Genomic DNA, 11,391 nt, shown 5'->3' with positions numbered 1-11,391 from the left:
TCCTACCTGCAGCAGGTAGGATCTCAATAACGACCGACCGACCTGCGGGACCGCGCATCGGATCGGTATCGGTCCACAGCAGGTCAGAAAAGGGCCCAATCAGCACACAATCTACATCCAATTGATCGGAATTGGATCTAGATTGTGGGGATCGGGCCCTAGTCGTCCTGGTGTGTACCCAGCATCAGTATGCCTCTGGTATTTTTTTTTTTTTTTTTTTTACAGAACACTATCTGTCCCTTACTACCTGTTGTTGTACAGCTTAGTTATAGCTGTAGCCACCCACTGCCATAGCTGGTCTCCTGTGTCCACAATCAGATTCCTGATACTAACCTATTTGTACTTCAGGTTTCCGCTGTTCCTCTAATCATCGGTATTAAATTAATTTCTCTAAAAAAACTTTAAAATTGTCAGCAATCTTATTCTGACTATAGCAGGAATTTTTATTTGGTACTTGTGTAGTTTCATGGCGGCAGTTATGTAGTCAGCGTAGTGTCCCTGTCACAATCAGCGTAGTGTTCCCGCGGCCAGCGTAGTCAGCTTGTATCTGCAACTGTGTGTATGTTCGCGACTAACTGGAGCTTACACAGTTAGCGTAGTCAGTCAGCGTTGTGTCAGTGCTTATTACATTGTGTGGGAACCATTGACCTTTTTTTTTATATTCTTTTTTTTTACGCAATCAGTGTTTATTATGATGAGACAACAAACATACATTGTGATGTAAACCGTTCCAAAGGGACATTCATGAATATAAAGAATATTAAGTTGAAATAACATACGGTATTAAGATTTCAAGTAAATGTATGTGTAAACATTTCAAACTGAGAAAAATAACACACTTTGATATAGAAGCATTAGACTGGAAAATAAAGGTAGTGATAGAAGAAGAAAAGGAGAGAAGAGGAGAACAGGGAAAGGGAATATCCAGCCAGTGTCATATTAGGGTTGTGGGGCGGGTGCCGGTGAGGCAGGGCCGTCTTAACAGCAGTGTGGGCCCCTGGGCAAAGCAATGCACTAGGGTCCTTACCCATTCTCCCCTCCTAGGGGTGGGGGCTGCTATCAGCAGCAGCTTTGATGTCCCACGGGTGGCAGGGGGTGCTCTATCTTCCATTCAACATGTAGGACCTGGAGCCGTAACTTCTGCTAATTACTCCTTTACTGCACAGGTGGTGGGAGGGTGAACACTAACGTGTGGAAGGGGCACTGAGCTGAATGAAGGGTCCCTTGTAAATGACTTCCAGGGAGGTAGGGGGTGTTTTGTACGCAGGGGAGGGTTGGATAATGGAGTGGGCTTAATATTCATAATTTTCTGGTGGAAGGGCAGCTTGTTTTACTGCAGATATCTCCATTATCTGGAAATAGATTTATTAGCCTTCAATAGTATAAAAACCTAGAGTCCCAACTTTCAGGAGGTGCTGGGAACTTGGGGATCAGAGATCGGGAGCCAGAGCAATCCATTGACAAAAATATAAAACTGTACACAGACGTTTGGAGCTGGAGCAAGGACAGGCTGCTCGAAGGTTGATATCTCTGGTTCTGGGCATGATAGAGACAAGTTGCTAGTGTCAGCTTTTGGAATATACTCTCAGAAAAACTCTACTTCAGAGAAAACCTGAGAAATATGACTGGGAATTGCAATTAACAGGTAAGATGTGGACTGCTGTTTTGAAGCTGGATAACTCCAGTTCCCCAGGGCCGATTTTCAAAATTCTGGTATCCCTGGAAAAAGGGGATGCTCAGCTATCAGCATAGTGCCCATTAAGCCCATACGAAAAGACGGCCCTGCGGTGAGGGTATATTAACATATAATGCATAGTTGTGACTTAAAATTCAGTCATGGGGACCGGGTGGTGGTAAGTGTATTTGAGGGAAATTTGGAGGGAGAGGAAGACGTAAGATCTTCCATGAGCATGTAGCGGTCAAGTCTTAGGAACCAATGGGATATCGGGGGGTGTGTTTGGGATCTCCAGAAAACAGGGAGATTGCTCTTGCAGCATTCATTAAATGGCAGAGTAGGGATTTCTTAAAAATATAGAGAGGGATATCCGTGTAATAGAGCAACCAGAACTCTGGAGTGTGTGGTAAGGAAACACCATTAATCAGCATGGATAGTCTTCACCAATGACCTGCTGTCAGCCAAATCCAAGGGTCACTTCTCCCTGCTTATCCTCTTGGACCTATCTGCTGCCTTTGACACTGTGGATCACCCTCTCCTCCTCCACACACTCCAAAACATTGGCCTCTCTGGCACAGTCTTCAACTGGTTTTCCTCTTACCTCTTCAACCGTTCCTTCTCAGTCTCTGCCTCTGGCTCTACCTCACCACCTTCTATCCTTCCTGTCGGGGTCCCTCAGGGTTCCGTCCTTGGCCCCATTCTGTTCTCTCTGTACTCCTCCTCTCTGGGTGCACTCATTAACTCCTTTGGCTTCCAATATCACCTCTATGCAGATGACACCCAAATCTACCTCTCCTCTCCTGATCTGTCCCCCACTGTTTTCTCTCAAGTTTCCAACTGCCTCGCTGCCATCTCTACCTGGATGTCTGAGCGATTTCTGAAGCTGAATATGGACAAAACCGAACTTATTATCTTTCCCCCACCCAGAGCTATGCCCCCTACTAATATCTCTATCACTGTTAACAACACCATCATCTCCCCTGTTCCCCAACTCCACTGCCCGGGTGTCACTCTTGACTCCTCCCTCTCCTTTGCACCCCACATCCAAGCCCTGGCCCATTCTTGCCGGTTCCAGTTACGCAACATTGCTCGCATCAGGCCCTTTCTCTCACAGAGTGCAACTAAGCTGATCATCCACTCATTAGTCATCTCACGGCTTGACTACTGTAATGCTCTCCTCACCGGCCTCGCTCAATCCCAACTAGCTCCTCTCCAATCTGTCCTCAATGCTGCAGCCAGGCTTATCTTCCTCTCCCGCCGCTCTAATTCCGCTACTCCCCTTCAACAAAATCTGCACTGGCTTCCATTCCCCTACAGAATCCTCTTCAAACACCTCACACTCACATACAGGGCCATCTCTAATTCCATTGCTCCATATATCTCTAACCTCATCTCCATTCATACACCCTCCCGCCCTCTACGGTCAGCTGACGACTGTCGTCTCTCCTCCACCCTGATCACAGCTTCCCATGCTAGAGTACAGGACTTTGCCCGTGCTGCACCCCTTCAGTGGAACGCACTCCCTCGCTCCATTAGACTCTCCCCGACCTTGCAAAGCTTCAAACGGGCACTGAAAACTCACCTATTCATCAAAGCGTACCCTTCCACTGCATAAACCAGCTGGTTCTCCGACCCCTTGCCTGTTTACATCCTGCTATCTAACCACCACCCCCTCGCTTGCACCTCTTGTAATCTGTCTGTCTCCCCTTCCTACTAGATTGTAAGCTCCTCCGAGTAGGGCCCTCTTCCCTCCTGTTGTCAAAGCCCACTTCTCCACATTTCACTCACAGCTCTCCTTTACTCCAACACTCAGTGACCATCTTCATACTCATCTCCATCATTGGCCTCAAGCCTCTAGTTGTATGTTGATTGGGTCCTCACTACTTACATTTAAGCTGTAATGTGTATTGAACTGTGGTGCTCTTTATTTGTACTGTATTTTTGTTATTTATTCAATGTTATGCCAAGTTTTGTCTCCCTGTATTGTTCCTTTGTACGGCGCTGCGAAACACTTGTGGCGCCTTATAAATAAAATTATAATAATAATAACTGTGTTCCAGAAGTCAGTCAGGGCACTGCCACCAAATGTATAGTGGGGATCCTTGGGAGCGTTGACATCACCAACATATATCAGGGATAGTTGGGAGCATCCAGTGTATGTGCACCGGACATCTGTACAACCTGGAGAGGATTTTGTATTGGGTCTCGAGAATCTGAGCCGAAAATGAACTGGCAAACGTACTGTATATTGGAATATCGTTGGCCACTGATCACCTGGTATAGTAATTGTCAACTCAGATTGCCATGCCTTAACAAAGGGGGGTAGCTCGGTAAAAGGGTTTCTGAGCACATTTGGTAAATAATAGACACAAGATGTTTAGGTGGTTTGTCATCTAAACATAATTGTTCAAATGTGGTTGGTGTCCCTCTAGGTGTAGAAGTGTGGAAAGATTGGATGTAATGTCGAAATTGTAAGTACGCCCAGAACGACTTTGTAGGCAGGGAGTACGTCTGTTGGAGGTCCGTGAACACTGTAAAAAAAAAAACCCACAGAGGCATACTTGGGAATACTGTATTACAAATACTGGAACACCGTCATACCCAATAAAGAGCTGTAAAAATTACTTTTAATTTATAGTATTGCATTTATTTACACATTTTAGTGCTTTGTTATATTTGCTTTATGACTGTTTTATTGTAATGCAGCTGCTTATATATATAAACTGTGGCAGTAAACATTTTATACGTATTTACGGGGGTGGATCGTATTGTCGACCTGACTTAGGTCGACAATCATTAGGTCGACACTGTTGTGTCAACAGGCAGCAAGGTCAACAGGGTTCTAGGTCGACATGGGACAAGGTCGACATGGGTTTAGGTCGACAAATGCATTAGGTCGGCATGGGTTAGGTCGACAGGTCGCGAGGTCGACATGGGATTTTTCAGTTTTTTTACACGAATGTCGACACAGTCGGCATGGACACAGTTGGAAGTGAAGCGCCACCCCTCGCTTCGCTCACAATGCTTCAGGCACGGTGCCTTGCTGCGCTCGGAACACTATTTTATTCTCCCACCGCGCCCTAGAGGATGGTAATGAAATACCGCCTGTCGGCACACGTCAGCTCAAAAAAACTGTGGAAAAAACCATGTTGACCTTGCGACGTGTCGACCTGACACATTTGTCGACCTAAAACCATGTCAACCTTGTCCCATGTCGACCTAGACACCTGTCGACCTTCATCCATGTCGACCTATAACCCTGTTGACCTTGTTGCCTGTCGACCCAACGGTGTCAACCTATTGACTGTCGACCTGAGTCGGGTCGACAATACCACCGTATCCCATTCATTGTCATTTGCTGATGTAGCTATGTTTTTATTTCCTGTACTTGTCCTGTATAGATTTGTACTGTTAAGGTGCATACAGACTAGACAATATATTAAATGATATGCACGATCATGACCATAACAATATTTTCAAGCATATCATATATTATGCAGGTATTATATTTTTTATACCCCTTTCACCTCTCAAATGCCAGGTCACACCCAGGATTTGGACAGGAGTCCTTCCCAGGAGCAACCCAGCATTTGTGCTGTTTTCTGTTCACAGCAACCTGGCTTATTGCTGGGTCGCTGATGTCATCTGGGGGACGAGGTGGAGCAGTGTCACGTCAGACTGAGCCTCCTCCACAGAAGTGAACGGGACCAATTTACACTGCCCAGCAACCCGGAAGGGTTCATTTATCCCTGGTTGGATTGCTGGGTTGCTGGTCTTGGGAAATTTGGCATGGCCCTTTCACACTACACACTGACCCGGGTCAACGCTGCAACAACTCAGTATGTTGATTGATCTGGAGGACTGGTTTGGCCATCCCTGTGCTACAGCATCAGTGCAGCCCCTATTGGCTGGGATCTGTAGTTCAGCTAAGGACAGCTTTCCTGTTAGGCTTGGATTGCTTTTGAGAAAGCCTTCGCATTTTCTTCTATAGCCTTTCTCGAACAGTGGTGTGTTGTCTCCATTTTACCTATTGCACTTGGCCTTCCTATAATTTGGTGGATTTCTTTTCTACTGTTCTCCGTTTCCACTGGATCCTTCAAGCTATTGCTGTTTGCGAGGAAATACTCTTTTACAAAATTGGCGATGTGCAAATGGTTATTTCATTAAAATAGCCTGATCTTCAAAAGATGAGCAGAGGGTTGGGGGGGGGGGGGGGGGACGACGACGAGGGGACGACACTGTCACACATCTCTGCTATAGAAGACCACATAGCACCTATGCAAGGTCAAATTGCATATCTCTCCACTCAATGTCCACGTCATACTAGATTACTGGAATGCATTTATAGGAATGCTGAGACTCAATACTTTGCATCCAGGCATGACTTGGATTGGGAGGCTATGCTTTTTGCCTAGCGGAAATCACTTATTTGATCAATCTAAAGGTGCGTACACACGTACAGATTTTCTGTCTGATCTATCTGGTGGGAACAAAAACCTGGAAATGTATGGGAGCATATGACAATCAAAAATTTCCAAACAAATGCAGGAAAACAGAAAAAAAATATATGCTTTAATAAATTTGTTATATCAGATGCTACTCTTCCTTTATTTCCTTGATAAAGCCGCTGAGACCGTTATCGGAGGCGGGGAAACGCGTTGGTTTATATACAATTCTTTCTGCACCACAGGGGATACCACACAGGTTTACCATCAGACAACCAGCCCAAACCAAAGGTGACTCCAGATAAAGTTGGACCAAGACAGGTGATTCAGCACCATCCACTGGGAGCCCGGAGGAATTACAGGTGGCAGCTGTAAGGTACCCCAATGCAATATTGTCTGGCCAGACACTAAAACCTGAACAGTTATATTCACTAATCCAAAAAGACTGTTACGTAACCAGCATTCTAATTACAACTAACATACTAACATGACTGCAACAAGCTAAAGGGAAGCAAAATTTATTTGGTTTTAACCTACTAATTTGACACGACCGGTTGTGCAATAATCTTTACCTAACCCCCCCCTTTTTTTATGTAATACCATTTTATATTTTTTCTTAAAATTGTGTTCTAATATTCTGTGTATGTTTTATATGTGTTTTTTATTGGTACATAAATAAATTGCATGTACTATTTCCCCCTTTATGGCGCAGTTCTATTCTGTTTTTTTCTGGTAATCAAATTTGGGGAATCGAGCTACCCCCCACAGAACAGCAGCATTTAAAGGGGTTTAATAGTTTGTGCTATACTATATCATATATAACGGATTAGGAAGTTCAAACCACCCGTAGCGCAGGACCTAGTCAAAACTTTTCTATTTTTCTGATTAAAAATTTGTCTGACTGAACACCGTCTGTTTTCAACTGTCCTCTCTCCCCTGTTGAGTACCTTTGGCATATCTCAGCCCTACAGATCCGGGCCTTCAGGTTGGCCATCTTGCTGACACTGTCTACGAGGACGATATGCTGTTTCTTCCAAGTGATGGTTGTAAATCTCTGGAACGTCTGCAAGTTGTTGAGGATTTACTGTAAATCTATTCTCCGGACTACTGATTTATTAAACTAAATCTAATATTTTCCCTTATTGGTTCTTTGCCTACCTTCCCCCGTCCTTTACAATGGTCTCATACCTTTCAGTATCTTGGTGTCTCTATTTCACTCACTCCTGCTGATTTTGGACCTGATTCAGCATGGATCACAAAAAGCAAAATCTATCTCTTTTGGTTAAAACCATGCTACACTGCATGTGGGGCAAATGTAACATGTGCAAAGAGAGTTAGATTTGGGTGATTTATTTTGGTTCTCTGCAGGGTAAATACTGGCTGCTTTAGTTTTGCAATTTAGATTTCAGTTTGAACAAACCCCACCCAAATCTAACTCTCTCTGAGCATATTAAATCTGCCCCACCTGCAGTGCACATGGTTTTGCCCATTAAAAAAGGATTTTGCTTTTGTGATCCATGCTGAATCAGGTCCTTTGTGGCTTGCAATGTGATGCCAGTTAACACTTATTTCAAACAAAAGATTTGCGTATGGAAAAAAAACCTCCACTTGATATCATAGGTCGCATACATTTGTTTAACCCTCTGAGTGCCAAGTGAATTTGTCAAAAAGGTGTGAAAATTGCTAAGCAAACATTTTTATGCATCATACTGACCTGTAATGTTTACTGGTACTTGTGTAGTTTCACGGCGCCAGTATGCCGCCATGCGTCTGAGTCCCCTTGCGGGGCTCGCTTCGCTCGCCCACGCTGCGGGCTCGGTGGCTCGCTACGCTATTTAAAATCAACTCCATGCCAACATGAATAGTGGGGGTATGAACTATCCATGTTAGCATGGAGTTAAGTTACTTTTTTTAACATAGTTTGTGGCGAGCGTAGAACCCGGAAGTAGCACGGCGCCATGCTGGCGCCGTGAAACTACACAAGTACCTGTTTACTTTATGTAAGAAATATATTTTTTTTTAAGATTTTTTATTTGAATTTATATAACAAATGTGAGCGATGCTGGCATTTTAAGTGGATATTTTGAACATCTCTCACAGAGATGTTGACACTCAAAGGGTTAAGATGGTTATTCAGCCTAAATATCTATACATTTTCCAACGTCCCCATTATTTTCCTTATTGTAATTCCTATTTTCTACCTCACTGTTTCTATTCTTTCTTTTATATGGGGAGCCAAAAAGCCTTAGTTTATGCTCTTTGTAGGTCCAAATCTTCCAATAAAACTACACTGACAGGGTTTCTCAGGGAGCGTCTCCTTTATCCTTCTTTCTAAAAAATGGCATTAGGTTCTGCTGGTTTGACACTTTGCACAGTTTTTTGGAGGTACTTACCATGATTTTCCCCTATAGTGGCATGGATAGAGGTGTTTTTTTCTGAGCTGGGCATGCTTGGATCTTAGAACGTTTGGATTTCTTGTGGTGTCTGCAGAGGCGTAGCAAGGGCGGTGCCACCGGAGCACACGCTCCAGGCGCCGGAAGACAGCAAGGCGCCAGAGCTGTGCCGGCACCGCCAGCTTGCATGCTTCCCTGCCCGCTCCTTCGCCTGCTCCCCCGCTCCGCTGTGTCCGGGAGAAGTGTTACTATGTAAATTCATATCTCCCGCTGGACCGCGCTAGCCAATAGGCGCTTGCGGTCCAGCAGCCAATCAACTGGTGCCTGCTGGACCGCGAGCGCCTATTAGCTAGCGCGGTCCAGCGGGAGATATGCATTTTACATAGTAACACTTCTCCCGGACACAGCGGGCGGGGAGCTGGGAGCGGGCAGGCCCGGCGACAGGGGAGGGGGCGCACGCATTCTGCATCTGTCAGCCCCCTGACGGCTCAGGCATTGGGGGGGCTGAGTAAGGTGTACTCCGTCCTACACACTACTGCTCCCACCCTCCCTCCTACACACTACTGCTCCCACCCTCCCTCCTGCACACTACTGCTCCCACCCTTCTGCACAATACTGCTTCCACCCTTCTGCACACTACTGCTCCCACCCTCCCTCCCTCCTGCACACTACTGCTCCCTCCCTCCTGCACACTACTGCTCCCACCCTCCTGCACACTACTGCTCCCACCCTCCTACACACTACTGCTCCCTCCCTCCTGCATACTACTGCTCCCACCCTCCCTCCTGCACACTACTGCTCCCTCCTTTCCTGCTGCACACTACTACTGGCGGTGCATTGAAAATAGCAGCCGGTAGCGGGCTGCTGCACAGTTCTGTCCCCCTTGGCAATGAGCAAATCCAGTCCCCCTTGGCAATGAGCAAATTCAGTCCCCCTTGGCATCGAGCATGAAGCCCCTAGCATTGAACATGTAGGTAAGTGGCACTTATATGTCAAATGTGCAATGGGCATTGCGGAGTTTTATATAGTATGTAATGGGCATTGAGGAGTGTTATATAGTATGTCATGGGCATTGCGGAGTGTTATATAGTATGTCATGGGCATTGCGGAGTGTTATATAGTATGTCATGGGCATTGCAGAGTGTTATATAGTATGTCATGGGCATTGCGGAGTGTTATATAGTATGTCATGGGCATTGCGGAGTGTTATATAGTATGTCATGGGCATTGAGGAGTGTTATATAGTATGCAATGGGCATCATGTGTGGGCGTATGTTTAATTGGAATTACAAAGTTCACTAAAATGTGCAATGGGCATTACGGTGTGTGTGGTATAATGTTGGCCGTGCCTGCTTTTCACTGCGCAGGAGCCTCACCTACTACAAATTAGGGGGGCGCGAAACATGCCCTTGCTCCGGGCACCGTGGCACCTAGCTACACCACTGGGTGTCTATACACTTGGTCACCAATTTCATTAAGGTGGGTTCCATTCCCATGAATGCAAGCCGAGTTTGGCCTTCCTTGTACAGCCTTTTGTAGATACCTCCAACTTTGCCATGCGTACATAGTTTGATAGCAACTTTTTTTTTAGTATCCCCTTCCCTCTTTATATTACCCCCTAGAAAAATCGTTGCCTATATCTGTATTGATCTTACATTCCAACATTTGCCTAATTCCCCTTTTAAGAATAAATGGGAAGTGGATGTGGGCTTATCCACTGTACTTCAGTGTTTCTGAATTCAACAAATTCATTACTTTATTTTACACACGTCTTATCATTGTTCTAGCACATATTAATGTTAATACTACAATTAATAGTGCTAAATTTTGTGTATTTGAATGTGATTTTTTTATTTTTTTTGTTCAAGTGTCCCAAGGTTCATGATTTCTGGATGCTGGATTGGTCAGACATACACTGGGACAGCGCTACAGAAGCTGTTAGAGGCAACGGAGAAAGCCGGTTCTCCCGGCTGCCTGTCAGTGCGGGGGGAGCCGGCTGTGAAGCAGCCAGACCAGCGCTGGATCCAGGAATGGTAAGTAACGCTGGTGTAAAAGTGAGGTGTGTGTGTAATAAACTTTTACTTCTCTGTGTGTGTGTTTTTTATAAACATTCTTTTTACAGGTGGACTACAAGTCCCAGCGGGCCCATTAATGCCCCGCATGCTGGGACTTGTGGTTCTCCAAGTCCCAGCATGCGGGGGAGGTCTGCTGGCACTTGTAGTTCTCCGGTATAAAGCAATGTAACGTATGATCGATTTAACCCTATCAGGCCGGCGTCCACTGGCCACAGACGCCGGTGACAGCCCCGGGCTTCAGCCCTGGACGGGTGAAGCCTGGGGGGGGGGGACCCCTTTATTGGGGGGGTCCCCACTCCTCCAGGTACCCCGTCCAAGGCTGACCAGCCACGGTGCTCATGTTTTGGCCGGGGGACCTTGTATAAAAAGTGTCCCCCGGCTGTGGCATGACACCGCGGGCTGTTGGAGCCCAGTGCTGGTTTCAAAATACGGGGGACCCCCAGATTTTTTGTCCCCCGTATTTTTGGAACCAGGACCGGTCCAAGAGTCCGGGGCTGGTTTCAGAAATACGGGGGACCCCTATGCTTTTTGTCCCCCCATATTTTTGGAACCAGGTCCGGCTCAATGAGCCCGGGGCTGGTTATGCTTAGGAGGGGGGACCCCACGCCGTTTTTTTTTTTAAAAACACTTTTACACATTTTTATTAACAGGACTATGCACAGATCTCAATGATCTGTGCATGGTTCTGTCAAAGTCGCCTGTCAGAACCTGGTCTATTTTTTTTGCGATTTTTGGTAACATTTACCAAAAATCGCACCCTATTACATTTGCGAGTTGTATACTTTATAATGGGAAAACATCTG

The sequence above is a fragment of the Crinia signifera genome, chromosome 1 (assembly GCF_055691185.1).
Source record: "Crinia signifera chromosome 1, ASM5569118v1, whole genome shotgun sequence".
Lineage (NCBI taxonomy): Eukaryota > Metazoa > Chordata > Amphibia > Anura > Myobatrachidae > Crinia > Crinia signifera.
Note: the sequence above shows the minus strand (reverse complement) of the source record.